Raw genomic sequence first — 12,682 nt, forward strand, 5'->3', positions numbered from 1 at the left:
CCGAGATTCGATCATCGGTATCCAATACATAGTTCAATCTCGTTACCGGCAAGTCTCTTTACTCGTTCCGTAATACATCATCCTGTAACTAACTCATTAGTTATCATGCTTGCAAGGCTTATAGTGATGTGTATTACCGAGAGGGCCCAGAGATACCTCTCTGACAATCGGAGTGACAAATCCTAATCTTGATCTATGCCAACTCAACAAGTACCATCGGAAACACCTGTAGAGCACCTTTATGATCACCCAGTTATGTTTGTGACGTTTGGTAGCACACAAAGTGTTCCTTCGGCATTCGGGAGTTGCATAATCTCATAGTCATAAGAACATGTATAAGTCATGAAGAAAGCAATAGCAGTAAACAAACGATCAAGTGCTAAGCTAACGGAATGGGTCAAGTCAATCACATCATTCTCCTAATGATGTGATCCCATTGATCAAATAACAACTCATGTCAATGGTTAGGAAACTTAACCATCTTTGATCAATGAGCTAGTCAAGTAGAGGCATACTAGTGACACTGTGTTTGTATATGTATTCACACATGTATTATGTTTCCGGTTAATACAATTCTAGCATGAATAATAAACATTTATCATAAAATAAGGAAATAAATAATAACTTTATTATTGCCTCTAGGGCATATTTCCTTCACGTTCAGCATCGCCAGGATCGTCTGTCTCATTTATGGGTGTTCCTATTTAATGGTTGAGGCAACAAAGTGCCCCTAAAAGGCGCACTAGGCCTACTCTCAAAGCTTCTTCGCTCACTAGTTGCTTGCTACTCTGTTTTTCCAACTCGGCTCTTTTCTCCTGCCAACTCAAGAAAAAATATAGTACAGTCTTTATAAAAACTAGTGAAATTAAAAAAAATAACGGATTATAAAATTATCATGATTTTAAAATTTTCCAGTAAATTTTAAAAAGTTCATAAATTTTTTAAAAAAATTGAATACTAAAAATTCCCAAGAGTTTAAAACAATAAATTGAATATTTTTTGAACTAAAAAATGTTCATGCTTCGAAAACATGTTTGAGAATTTAAAAAATGTTCATGAATATGACAATGTCCATGAATATGAAAAATATTCACAAGTTTTAAAATTTTGGCAAAATTTTAAAATATTCATGAATCTAAACATATCCATTGGTTTACAAAATATTATTAATTTGAAACAAACAAAAATATGACAACAAAGTACCAGAAAATATGAAGAAACCGTAAAAACAAACATAAAAATGAAAACAAATCGGTGAAAAAAAAGAAATACAAAAGGAGAAAATGGGCTAGAATCATCGAGAACCTTCCCAAAACAGGATGGAAGGTACAAAACCGGTAACATGGTGCCTATTTGGGCCGGCTTAAGAATTGTTTTAGTCTAAACACGCCCTCTTTATTAGTTGGTAACAATGTTTATCAGAATACAACTAATGGGAGGGAGTTGTAGGAGCCAAATATGTCTACCTACTGTATGGCCTAGAGCATGTTTAGCGAGACCGTGCGCCTCAAAATTTGACTCCCCCCTCTTGAAAGAGAAGAAAAAAGACTAGAACTCCAACATCAACGATGAAATCTCATTCTCGTCAAGCCCTCCTCTGCCATCCATGATGTCTTTCACAATTCCTTTTCAATCAGTCACCACTTCCATATGTTGTAGTAAGAGATCAAAAGCCAAAGCTAGAGCTTCGTGGCATGCAAGAGCTTCTAGAGTCGCCGGGTCGGTTACGCCTTTGATAACACCTTTGCACAAACATGTGTGTAGCCTGTGGACTCTGGAAGTCATTTTCGTGAAGAGCATTGCGTCTAGCATGCCAAGGAATTGTGAAAGGTATTATCTAGCTTTAGCCTGCTCATTAGTAAATGGGGCTTCCCGGGGCGTGCATTCTATACCAAAGGGCTACTATTACACCCTACGGGGGTGAAATAGGAAATGCCCTCGCCTATTGCGATATTGAACCTCACGTCGCCTCAAGCGTCCTTCCAGGCCAGTCCCACTATAATGTGTATCTACCACACACAGTTTCACAAAAAAAATGAAAAGTTCACCACTCATTAAAAAATGTTCATATCATTCATAAAAATGTTCATCACACTATTTTAAAAAATCACGTGCTTAAAATTAGTTTATGACATTGTAAAAAATGTGCATATATTATGTAATTTTATTTTCTCAATTTGTAAAAAAACATTCATATGATTCAAAAAATGTTTATGACACTTACAAAATATTCACATGTTTAAAAATATGTTTTTGCGTGGATATTTTAAAATGAGTTCATGATATTTTTTAAATAATCATTAAAACGTAAAAAAAGTGTTCCCGTAATTGGCAGAAAACGTTCGTAACATTCAAATAATATCCATGAAATTTTAAAAATGTTCACACATCTAAAAATATGCCGCATGACATTGTAAGAAACTTTCATGAAATTTAAAAAATTATCGACATGTGTTTCAAAACGTTCATTGTGTATTATTTGATGTGCATCTTATAAATGTGCAACATGTATTTAAAAAAATGTTAGACCTGTATATGGAAGATATTCAACATGTATTAAAAAAGTAGATGTGTATATCTGGAAAAAATAAATAAAGGAAAAGGAAACCGAGAAAAAAAACAATGAAGATAAACGTAGAAAATGAAAAATGAAAGAAAAACATGTGAAAACTTTCCATAACCACTCCCACTATCTCGATTGACATACATGGACTAGTTCTGCATCGCATGCGTTAACTTACTGCTGTACTGAACATTCTATATCATGAAGATTGTTTTTTTTTTTGAGAAATCCATGAAGATTTATTGGTTTTTTTAGGGATATGAAGATTTATCGGTATAAACTCATGAGCACACATGAACCCAGAAGGAGCCCGGAGCAAGGCCACAAGACTACAAGAATGTTTTTGTTCAAAAAAAAAGACGACAAGAGTGTTTCCCTTTTCTCCAAGAAAAAAAACAAGAGTGTTTCCCAGGGGCAGTGGGGTCTCCTTGCTGCCGGGCCAAAGCCGCCCCGATCGACTACCACCAAGTCCTGTACCCCAAAAAAACAAGTCCACTGTAGCTGCCCTCAGTCGCTCAAAAAAAACTGCCCTAAAAAAAAGAAATCCAAGTCCACTGTACCGAGACGTTGCCTGGCGCCGGTACACCAGCTTCCAAGCTGACACGCCACACTAGCGTGCCTTTTGCGAGAGGGACAGCCCTGCTCGCCCTCGCATCGAGACACCACTCACTGTCCCACACCCGTCGAGACGGAGCGACCGGCGTCACGTGAAGCCACGTGAACCGGGGGCCTATCAACCGGTCCACGGCTTTGTTTCATTGTGCAGAAATTTTTATCGACCCCGAACAAATCATGGTGATACAGGAGCATCTTAATAGTTTTCGTATTCATAGAATAATCATAGTGTAAAGAACCTTCCTTTCTTTAGAAATTTCATAAATCCTTCCAAACTTTCCCCTCGTCTACGGGGAAAATAAGGATTCCATAAGGCCTCTTTTGGTTCATATGATAGAACTATTGTAGGAACAGGAATCTTGTAAGAAATGAGATGACATATATCTCAAATCTTATAAGTATGAGTAGGAATAGAAAAAAGATGTCATTTGATTGACACCAAAAGAATCTTTTTATTAAGCCTAGGCTCATTTTTATTTTTTTATAAAATGTGAAGGATAGAAACCAATCCTATGTAGAAATAGGAATCAATTCCTATGAACCAAAAAGCTCTAAATAAATTTTATAAAAATCATATCCTCTAGAATTTCTATGAAATTCCTCCAAAAATTCCTCCAAACCAGGCCAAAAAGTGTCTCGTCTCATCAGCTCACCACACCCACCACACGGCCACGGCGCGGCCGCTAACTGTCACGCCGCCGGCCGCCATCCGCTGTTAGCCACTGTCGGACTTGTCATCGTCGTTGTGCCACTGTTAAAAATATTTTTAGGAAATGTGTTAATATCTCCAAAATGTTATAGACTCTGGAAAAAGGTTTATGGGGAGATATTTTTGCTTCAGTTGCGCTACAGAGTTTCAAGTTTCTGAAATAGATCAAGGCAGGGCGCAGGACGTTGGATCAAGTGCATGATGCATCCAAATATGCTACGACCCCAATGCTGCTAAGGGACACCTGTTTGCCACCAGCGTAAGCTGAAACCATCCCGTTTTCCAATTAATTTCATGAAATATGTACAAGAAGTACTAGCATTTGTATGTACAGTACATCCACCATCAACAATTTCCAAAGGTTTGCACATGTTTGTTCCCCCTTCCAACCAGAAACATACTGTGACGAGACATGATTGCTGCTACCCAAGTGCGCCCGGCCCAAGCTCAAGCCCATCGAGGCCCCACAAAACCCACATGTCGCTCCATCCGTCCCCGCGAGGGCCGGTGCGGCGTCGTGATCAGCTCGGGCCCCAGCAGCTGAGGTACATGGCCTTGCGGAGCGACTCATCGGCGCCGGCCTGCCTCCGGCCGTCGTCGGCGACGGCCCGCGCTGCCCCGAGCGCGGCGGCCTGGGGAGCGAGCCCGGCAAGCCGGTCCCGCGACCCCGCCCCCGCCGCCCTCTCCCTCTGCGCCCGCACGGCGGCCACCGTCGCTGCCACCCACACACGGCTCATCTTAAAATTCTACCCGATCGGTTCGTTTCCAAAGTCCTCCTACTCTGTTCTCAGCTCGCTTCGCTCTCTTCTCTGTGCTGTGCACTGCTAGCTCTGGAGGTGTGAGAATGGGGAAGAAGGGCCGGTATTTGTAGCCCGAGCGAGGGCGGTTTTGGTCATTGCGTCTGATGGTTTCGTGGCTGCTGGTTTCGGTCTTATCAGTGTGCGGTGGTGCGATATTGTCGCGGGAGAAATGGGGCGGCATGGCCGTGAGGGACCCAGCTCCGTGGGTCAGCTACAGGTGTCGAGGCTTATCGCCGGGGGCAGTGGTGACTCATCGTTTCCCATGGCTGGCCGTGGGCTCCGCCTGCTTTGTCGCCTTTGTATTCTCTTATACTATCCACTCTTGTCCACTTCCCCCGCACTTTGTTTGTTTACTGGAGTAGTCGTACAACGGAATCGTGGTTGAGAGTTTTCCTTTGCGACAAATCATGGTGAGACTTCACATGGTAATTTGCTCATCTTTTATCGGAGACAACAATAATTGGTCTCAAACTGGATCTTATCACTACAGTAATCCCGCGTTTGGTGGTACTATACGACGATAGTAGTACTCCCTCCATCACGGTTTAAAAGGCACAGTTAAATTTGCGTGTGTTTCCATAATAGACAAGGTTTAGGATGCATTGCATTTATTTCTAATAGCTAATTAGTACTTCGATATACTATTTCTATATGCATGCGTAGTGTGAATGCTATTTTTTAGCCCATCTCATAACCAATAGATAACCATCTAGGTCCCAGAAAATTTTCAAGCGCGACTTCTAAACCATGACGGAGGTAGTAGCAGTAGTTGACATGGCAATTCTCCGGTTTTACTACCACGGGACACAATAATTGGTCCTAGTCGAGAGTATGTCCAACATCTCAACTTGTACCAGTACACTTTGAGAGTAGATTCGACGAAGGGAAATGAACAGGCTTAAAACACATGCATACGAGAGACACCAATTCAGAGGTACTTTGACTCAAAAGGATTCTATAGAATTTTTTAGGGTCAGAATCCATAAGAATACTAGAAGGGTTGTGTACGCTTTGTTTTGCCCTTTGTGTTGTCGGAACTTCATACAAAAAAATTGGTTTGATGCATGCGTGAGGGTGATGATAGTGTATGTTTTCTCTTTTTTTAGTAATGTGGTGTTTTGGTGGGCTTGTTCTAGAGGTGTGATTCTGTATTAAGCAACCTACATGTATTTTGAAAAATTTCTTGTGATGTTAAGCGCATGTACTATATTAGTGGTACAATGTTGCATGTTTATGATTTTTTTTCAGATGCTGAAAGGGTCATATGTTTTTATAGGCTGACCATTGCCGATAGATTTGAGAACTCATTGACTCGGTTAAAATCATGAACCAAATTCAAAATTGGACACCTTAATCAAAACCATTGACCCAGTCAAAATTGTGAACCATATCCGAATTTTAACACCTGAATTGAATAAAAACTATGAACCAAATTCAAAACAACCACAATCAAAGTCATTGATCTAGTCAAAATTGTGAACCACGACCAAATAGAACACCTCAATTGAATAAGAGAGCTCCAAAATTAGGAGCATAGCCTATTTATATTTTATAGATGTGCTATGTTAGGTTTTGATCATATGATTGGACCATATAGGATTTTTCCCAAATGAATCACGTGTATTGTATTTCATTAGAAATCTAGCATCCACTTCAACCTCCCTTTACGATTCCTTTCTTTTTCTGTGACGTCGAGCACTCCATGCTAATCTTATAGGATTCAAATGTGCATGTCACTTTAATCCTATATTTTGCCTATTCATATGTTTGAGAATCGTGCGAATCAAAGTGGGTCTTACATGAAAAATACCCTATGGGCAAAGAGTAACTGTCGTAGGACAATCGGTCCACTATAATCCTATTATCAAATTGGATGCAATGAAGTTGTCCTTACAACTCACCCCCCCCCCCCCCCCCCCCCCCCCCCCCCCCCCCCCCCCCCCCCCCCCCACCACCACCACCACCACCACACACACACACAAAGTTGCAAACTTGTCATGACCATAAACAACAATCACTCTTAGGAGGAGTAAACAACATGCAAGTAAAACCAGCAAATAGATAAACACAATATATGTCCTCTTTCATTCTTGGATGGTTGCTCTCAAACCGTTTACCCTATTGCATGAAACTTGGTAAAATATGTACCACAATGTGATGATATCAAAACTCCACCGCTATCCAACAACATATTGACCCCTATTTTTTTTGGAAAAGGGGTGACTCCCCTCCGACAACATTTAATTGACCCCTATGACTCAAAATATAATCAAATTATACGCCTTTAAGTTTCATATAAACATATTAGACCAAGTCATTTCTGAAACTAGATGATACCCCGCGCGTTGCTGCGGGAATTTGTTGCTATATATTTTAATGCGATTTGGTTGAATGAAATTTTGCCAAGGTAATTTGTTCTCTTTAGCAATGCACAATACTGCGATCCATGTAAAAATAATGCGATGTTGCTAACAAAAAGGTGGAATATGAGTTTACCTCCAGTGGGTAGTAAGAGGCCATAAAAATTAGCTAGCAATCAATATTACGTATGTGGCATCAGCTGTATATAAAGAACTCTGTCTATGTGCACACCATTGTAAATTATACTGAATGTACTTTAAAATAACTGTAAATATTTTTTTTCAATTGGAATTAAAAAGAATTACAAATGCCATGCACCATAAAGACTTAACTTACGTATTCTCATCTATAAGATCAGAGGACAGAGAGTTAGCCTTCCATCCCAACATGAAACTGCAATGCAACATCAGGTGGGAAATGTCCAAATGGGGACTGAAAAAGCGGGATGAGGAAGAATAAGTTCCCTAAATAAGAAACGACATTCGAACATAAAAAACACGTGCATCCTGATGCTTATAAAAGGTAGAAGACTTTACATCGCCTCTGTTTATGCTAAGAGAAACCTCATATTTTGGCTCATATACGTCAAACAAATTCAGTTAAGAAAGACCTCAGACGCATAGTAGATCCAAGAAGAAAGCATGTGAGCTAATGTTTGGGATGACTTGCCTGACATTGAAGTGCGGAGAACTCAAACGGCAGTGTCACCAGTCCGCTACAGTGCCTCGGGTGGCGTCATCAAGTACGCCGGCAGTTCGATCTGCTAAAAATTGATGTGGAGACACCTCTATTTTGGGCTTGATTAGCCTTATAGATTGGGATTGCTGGCTGTAGCACACATATATCCTGAGAAGATTTTTAAGGCTTGGGATATAAGAATTTGGGGTCGGAGCATGGTGTTAAGGGATGACGAATAAGGTTGAACTTTACCTCTGCAAATGGGAGAATGGACTCGATAGGAGACTGTAGTTGGACGGCAGTCGGCAACAACGCAAATCTCGTTTCATCAGAACTCCCCACATGTCGATGGACTCGAGTTGGTCCCCCGTCCCAGCCATGGGGACGCGCCCGGCGGCCGGCGGTACTCAGAGGCCGGACGGGGAGCACACAGGTGGCCGCTGTTTCCAGACGCCGCGCTATGCAGATGGGCGACATCGACAGCAAGCTCAGATGCTGCTGCGACAGCACGTTGGGGAGATGCGATCCTCCCATCCCCTGCCCGCGGCCACTCCTTCTATATCCTCCTCCTATCCCTTCTGCGTCGAGCAAGATTTGAAAGGGGATGAGGATGCGATGTTGAGGCACTTGCCATGATTTGGAGAGGCGATCAATTATGTCTCTTCGGATGCTTGCGTTAGTTCCAGAACATATGAGCCGTCGCAAGATCACGAGTCATACGGGCATGCGAGACAACGCAGTAGTATGCGGCTCGGGAACGTGACTCACCGAGGTTGCCTCTAATTTAATTAAAAAACGTGAAGCGGACAGAAGAGAAATTAAATCATCACAAAAATAAGATGATGTGGCTAGACTAATGAGGTGGAGTGAGATGAGTGGCTGCATGTTGATTGATGATGTGGATAGCTTGTATATCAATAGAAATAAGATAGTGGAGATCAACTATTTAGGTATTATAGATCTGGTGCTCCAAGCACCACAAACAACTAATAAAGATACAATGCTCTTGAGCTAATCCAACCATGTCTAAGCCTCCAACGGACAAGATCAGTGAAGATCAAGAAGAAATTATCTATGTGGAACAGACTTCTCATCTCAGGTTGTTGGACCACTTATTTTTTTGCACCAGTAGGGAAAACATGTTCCCTGGAAACTTCAGATAGGGTAGGAACCTTATAACTCTATGGTTAAATATCTATGCCTCTACTCCTCTTCGGCATCTCTTACGCCAGCAGAAGGGAGCATCACACAACATTTTTTGGACTCGTTGTAACATTGAAGTACGGCACGCATCAGTGCTCTCATGATGACTAACTTTCCATACACTACTCCTTGAATCCCCAATATTAACCCTAACAGAGGCACTGGCATCACCATGCAATTAGAAACCCGTCAATTAGATGATCACTTGAAAAATAAAACAAAAGTGATCATTAGAGTATGTATGGTTGTTTTAAGTCAACAACATTTGCGTAAACAACAAGATGTTAACTCAAGATTGCTAAATTTGAAACAATCTGCGTAGATGTTCATGGTTTGGTAGCAAATTAGCATGGCTGTTGTATATACTCCATGAAATCAATTTTGGACTGGATGACAGAGCAAATTAGAAGAGTTAACTCTTGTGGGGGATTCATATGAGCAAGATAATGTTTGTTGCAGTAATCTCTTGCATTACAATAAAAATAATCCATGACTCCATCTGCTTTTGACTTGGTGACTCTTGCTACCAAGCAATAGTATACACTCAAGTCAGTAGTGCCTCTCCAAAGTGGGGAATGTTGCCAACCCTTGTCAAGGCGATGATTTGAGGATGTTGCATTGCCACTGACAAAATTGATAGCTCGCATGAAATATGTATGGTTACGATTAGAGGCTAGTGAATCTAGTAAATGATTAATAATCCACCAATTCATGTTCACCAATTATAATTATATCCCGCAAGTCTCGTGACTCCTTTGTATTTAGTGATGGTACATTCTAAGGGCATTTCTAACCGATCCCCTAAAAATAGCGGAGTATCCGGCGGAGTAAAAGCTTAGTGGAGTATATATACTCAACTAAAATTTCGTCGGACCTAGCCGATCCCCTATATATGACGGAGTAAAAAATAGTTGCATTTCATTTTCGGCCACCGAAACACATTTCTTTGCTTCTTTATTTCATTCAACGACATTGGAGTACATAATTCACCAATTCTTTGCCACGAGAGCAAGACTAAGAAAGCAAGAACCACAATTAGACATTTCAAAATATATTCAATTTTCTTAACTACTCCCACTAGTTGGATTAATATCTTCTCTATGTCTTCATTGTTGATCTGCGGCTTCTCGATCTTGGACACTTCTTTCTTCTTTGATTCTAAAGAAGTAGATGTTGCTTCGCATCTAATCTCACCTCTAGTCTGATCTCTAGCTTCGATTTTAACAATGAGCGCACAGACATCTATCAACTTTTGTGCTATCAACAGATCAATGTTTTCTTCCCAATACCAAAACTTGCATCCCTCCTACACACAATTTTGAGCAAGCAATGAGCTACCGAAATTGCGCCGAATCCGGTGTACAACCGAATCAAAACAAGCACATACTTTGTGCACTTGAAGAAAACCTATTCGGGATGTTGCGGCGTGGTAGAAACTTGGCCCACCACCCGCCGCGTGCAGTCGTATCACTGTATGACCGGCAAGGTTGATGTAGGGTGGCTATTTATAACCGATGGAGCAAGCTCTAGGGATGATATGACTATTGGAGGCTCACTCACAACGTCAAGATAACACATGGCTAACTATCAGTTTCTAAACAGGCCACTCATGTGGATTGTCTTGCCACGCAAGACATCCAGCTTCAGCGAGGCATTGAACTAATGGGTCCCGAAGAATTACATCTCGGACTTCGAAGCCAAATGAACTCATATTTGAACTCTCAAATTCTTCACTCGAAGATTTAGGTTTGGATTGAGCACACATTAGAAGAGTTGAATCTAACTTTCACTTAGACCCCTCTTAATAATATGTTTGTCCTATTTACTCAGATAGAAGTAAAAACTAGTAAACAAAAGTCCAATCTTTTGCTTCACATTTGTCAATGAACTTCGTGTTGGGGAACGCAGTAATTTCAAAAAAAAATCCTACGCACACGCAAGATCTATCATGGTGATGCATAGAAACGAGAGGGGAGAGTGTAGTCCACGTACCCTCGTAGACCGTAAGCGGAATCGTTATGACAACGTGGTTGATGTAGTCGTACGACTTCGCGATCCGAACGATCCTAGTACCAAAAGTATGGCACCTCCGTGATCTACACACGTTCGGGTCGGTGACGTCCCACGAACTCTCGATCCAGCTAAGTGTCGAGGGAGAGTTTCGTGAGCACGACGGCGTGATGACGATGATGATGAATTTACCGGCGCAGGGCTTTGCCTAAGCACTATGAAGATTTGACCGGGGTGGATTATGGTGGAGGGGGGCACCGCACACGGCTAAGACAGATGTTTGTTGTGTGTTCTAGGGTGCCCCCTGCCCCCGTATATAAAGGAGTAAGGGGGAAGGCCGGCCGGCCCTAGGGCGCACCAAGGAGGGGAGGAATCCTCCTCCTAGTAGGAGTAGGGTCCCTCCTTTCCTAGTAGTTTCTACTAGGGGGGGGGGGGGGGGGGGGGGGGGAAGGAAAGGGGGGGGGGGGCGCCACCCTCCTCCTAGTCCAATTCGGACTCAAGGGGGAAGTGAAGGAAATATGCCCTAGAGGCAATAATAAAGTTATTATTTATTTCCTTATATCATGATAAATGTTTATTATTCATGCTAGAATTGTATTAACCGGAAACATAATACTTGTGTGAATACATAGACAAACTAAACGTCACTGGTATGCCTCTACTTGACTAGCTCGTTAATCGAAGATGGTTATGTTTCCTAACCATAGACATGTGATGTCATTTGATTAACGGGATCACATCTTTAGAAGAATGATGTGATTGACATGACCCATTCCATTAGCTTCGCACCCGATCATTTAGTATGTTGCTATTGCTTTCTTCATGACTTATACATGTTCCTTTGACTATGAGATTATGCAACTCCCGTTTGCCAGAGGAACACTTTATGTGCTACCAAACGTCACAACATAACTGGGTGATTATAAAAGTGCTCTACAGGTGTCTCCAAAGGTACATGTTGGGTTGGCGTATTTCGAGATTAGGATTTGTCACTCCGATTGTCAGAGAGGTATCTCTGGGCCCTCTCGGTAATGCACATCACTTAAGCCTTGCAAGCAATGCAACTAATGAGTTAGCTGTGAGATGATGTATTACGGAACGAGTAAAGAGACTTGCCAATAATGAGATTGAACTAGGTATTGAGATACCGACGATCGAATCTCGGGCAAGTAACATACCGATGACAAAGGGAACAACGTATGTTGTTATGCGGTCTGACCGATAAAGATCTTCGTAGAATATGTAGGAGCCAATATGAGCATCCAGGTTCCGCTATTGGTTATTGACCGGAGACGTGTCTCGGTCATGTCTACATTGTTCTCGAACCCCTAAGGTCCGCACACTTAACGTTACGATGACAGTTTCATTATGAGTTTATATATTTTATTGTACCGAAGGTTGTTCGGAGTCCCGGATATGATCACGGACATGACGAGGAGTCTCGAAATGGTCGAGACATAAAGATCGATATATTGGACGGCTATATTCGGACACCGGAAGTGTTTCGGATAATTTCGGAGAAAACCGGAGTGCCGGAAGAGTTACCGGAACCCCCCGAGGAAGTATTGGGCCTTAGTGGGCCCGAGGGGAGAGAGAGGGCAGCAGCCCAGGAGGTGGCGCGCCCCCTCCCATGAGGAGTCTGAATTGGACTAGGGGAGGGGTGCGCGGCCCCTCTTTCCCTCTCCCTCTCCCTCTCTTTCCTTTCCCCTTCTCTCTTCCTAGTTGGACTAGGAAAAGGGAGTC

At 42.0% G+C, this 12,682-nt stretch overlaps 1 long non-coding RNA gene across 1 annotated transcript; it reads right to left on the bottom strand.

The window, feature by feature from the left end:
* Window positions 1-3,591: 3,591 nt before the first annotated feature.
* Window positions 3,592-7,480, bottom strand: LOC125536696. Its single transcript, XR_007295199.1, has 2 exons — window positions 7,385-7,480; window positions 3,592-3,929 (listed from the first exon to the last, which is right to left on the bottom strand). It is a non-coding gene; the product is annotated as an uncharacterized LOC125536696 (long non-coding RNA).
* Between the last annotated feature and the right edge of the window lie 5,202 nt (window positions 7,481-12,682).

The sequence above is a fragment of the Triticum urartu genome, chromosome 2, assembly GCF_003073215.2.
Source record: "Triticum urartu cultivar G1812 chromosome 2, Tu2.1, whole genome shotgun sequence".
NCBI classification, from domain to species: Eukaryota; Viridiplantae; Streptophyta; class Magnoliopsida; order Poales; family Poaceae; genus Triticum; species Triticum urartu.